At 34.1% G+C, this 3,124-nt stretch overlaps 1 pseudogene; it reads left to right on the top strand.

The window, feature by feature from the left end:
- Window positions 1–2,475: 2,475 nt before the first annotated feature.
- On the top strand, window positions 2,476–2,872 carry LOC124094651 (cytochrome c, somatic-like; annotated as a pseudogene).
- Window positions 2,873–3,124: the final 252 nt, after the last annotated feature.

Below are 3,124 nucleotides of genomic sequence, written 5' to 3'. Positions count from 1 at the left end.
CAGCAGTCTTGCTGAATCAAGGAGAGAGAGATTCAAGTTCAGGGTCCCTGAGCTGGTTGAAATTTACAGAGCAGAGTACCAGAGGAGGGAGCTACAGAATAGGCCTGGATACTACACAGGGGGTTCTTTGAGTCTAGGGTCAATAGTAAGCTATGCATATGCAGAGTGAGATTCCATAAGCCTGATTGAAAAAAGAATGGTCAGGAAAGTACTGGTGGAACTACTAGCAAGCAGAACAATTAGTGGAGCTCACAAGGGTTAAGAGGCATTTGAGTTCAAATCAACCAAAATGAGGAGACATCACTGAATGCTCTGGACACTTGTAGGGACCCCAGAAAGGGACTCAGCTGGCCTTAACACAAAGGCTATACCAGATCCATCCTAACAAAGCTTAAAGGCAATCCTCAAAAACATCAAGTAGACTTATAAGTAACTAAATGCCTCCCACCACTAAAGAAAGTCAGTAAAATTCTTAACATCAAAAATGTAACATTCACAATGTCCAGTATTTAATGAAACTGCTAAACAAATGGAAAAAAAAAACCAGGATGATGGCATTCTTATTCAAGAGGCAAATCAGTTAATAGAAACAGACCCAGCAACCAAAGGGATGATGGAAGTAGTAAATAAAAACTTTATAAATACTTTCAAGGAGTTGAAGAAAACATAAATATATTGAAGGAACAAAAGACATCATAATGAAGAAAGGGAAGCTATAAGAAAGGATTTGTAGAAATTACAGAGCTAAAACAATACACTATCCAAAACAGAGTATTGATTGGATAGCATTCACAAATTAGACACTGTTGAAAAAAATCAGTGAACTTGAAAAGAGGCAATAGAATGTATACCAAACTGAAGTTCAAAAAGAAAAACGGAAAAAACTTGCAGAAATAATAAACAGCACCTCAAAAATAATAAACAAAGAGGACAATATCAAAAGGAGAAGAGATATATTGGGGCAGGAAAACTGTGAAAAAGAAAAAGTAGAACAATATTTTGAACTGAATGATAAGAAACTCAAAACAAAGTTTGTCAGTTGTAGTTATAGCAATGTGTTGAGAGAAATATGTAGCTCATGTTTTTTTTTTTTTGAACCTGGGGATACTCTACCATTGAGCTATATTCCCACCTCTTTTATTTTTTGAGACAAAGTATCATTAAGTTACCCAAACTAACCTCTAATTTGTGATTCTCTTGCCTTGATCTCCCAGTCCCCAAGTCTGGGGACAGGCATGTGTCACTGTGCCTGGCTTAGCTCTGCTTGTATTTGAAAAAGGCATCTTTAAAAATAATTGTCTGAGTTACCAACTTAAAAATCTTGAAAAAGTAGAGGCAAATTAAACCCAAAATTAATAAAAAAGAGAGCAGAAATAAAATAAGAAGCTGACAGATGATAGAGAAAAATCAATGAAATAAAAAAATCGGTTCTTTGAAAGAATAATAAAATTGAAAAACTCCAACAAGACTGAAAATAAAACCCAAAACAAATTGCCAATATTGGGAATAAATGAATAATAATTATTATAGAGCCTATGAACATTAAAATAGTAATAAGAATATTATGAAAATATATGCAATGAATTTGACAATTTATATGAAATGGAGAATTCCTTGAAATACAAAAATTATTGAAATGAATACCAGGCAAAATAGAAAATCCAAGTACTCCTAAATCCATTAGATTTAATTTGAATTAAAAACATAGTGAAAATTTCAAATTTACAGTATATAATTTGAATAATGTAACTCACCTATGAGACCAGTATAACCCTTGCTCCAAAACCAGAAAAAAAAAACATTAAAAGCAAAACACTATGTTGCTCATGAATATTAATGCAAATATCCTATGAAAACATTAACAAATTTAATCCTGCAATATGAGAAAAGGATGCTACTTCATGACCACATTTAATTCATACCAGGAATTCATGGTTGGTTTAACATTCTAAAATAAATTAATGTAAAACATATATTAATATAATTGTGTCAATAGTATAAAGAAGACATTCTATTCCTGAATTAAAAAAAAAAACAGCTCTCAGAAAATTGGGATCAGAAAAGAATTTCTCATTCTGATGGAAGATATCTATGAAGAACTACAGCTAACATTGTGCTTACCAATGAAAGATTGAACACATTTCTCTAGAGAAGGAGAGCAAGGAAAGATAATCAATACCATCACTTCTATTCAACATTACATTTCTGCTTCTACTCCATGCAATAAAACAAAACAAACAAACAGAAATATGAATAGGAAGGTAAACAGAAAAACTCGCCTTCATTTGTAGACAACATAAATGTGTCTGTAGAAAATCCTAGAGTCTAGGCCGCGGGGAGATGGAGCGAGTGCACTGACACCGGTACATAGGTGTAGACCTGCGTGTCCTTGGGCTAGACAGTGGGACATCCAGCTTCTGATTGGGAACTACCTTTGAACCAACTTTGAGCTAGCGACGAAAGAACAAATTAAAAATGGGTGATGTTGAGAAAGGCAAGAAGATTTTTGTGAAGAAGTGTGCCCAGTGCCACACAGTGGAAAAGGGAGGCAAGCACAAGACCAGACCAAATCTCCATGGACTGTTTGGGCAGAAGACAGGTCAGGCTGCTGGGTTCTCTTATACAAATGCCAACAAGAACAGAGGCATCACCTAGGGAGAGGATACACTGGTGGAGTATTTGGAGAATCCCAAAAAGTACATCCCTGGAACAAAAATGATCTTCGCTGCATTAAGAAGAAGGGAGAAAGGGTAGACCTGATAGCTTACTTCAAAAAAGCCACTAATGAGTAATAGCTACTGCCTTATTTATTACCAAACAGAAATGTCTCTTGGTTTTTTTATGTGTACCATAATTTAATTTATGTGATACACCAGAAATCAGATCATGAATGACTGACAAAATTATTTTTGTTGGACAATCCTGATTTAAGTAAAACTGACCTGTGGTTAAATTAATATTTTGGTTATATTCTCACTTCAGTAAATTTTATCAGTTTCCCCCTTTTAAAGTTATGGTTGGACTTAATTAGTAATGTTCAGTATTTCACAAAAATGGTGAATGACATCTGAAAACTGGTTTTATATTTAGGTTTATAGAACTGATTATGTGAATATGTTTAAAT

The sequence above is a fragment of the Marmota monax genome, unplaced genomic scaffold, assembly GCF_021218885.2.
Source record: "Marmota monax isolate L192 unplaced genomic scaffold, Marmota_monax_Labrador192_F-V1.1 WCK01_AAM20220418_F8-fsc00007, whole genome shotgun sequence".
NCBI lineage: Eukaryota > Metazoa > Chordata > Mammalia > Rodentia > Sciuridae > Marmota > Marmota monax.
The sequence above is the reverse complement of the archived record's forward strand: the minus strand, read 5'-3'. Positions and strand labels throughout refer to the sequence as shown.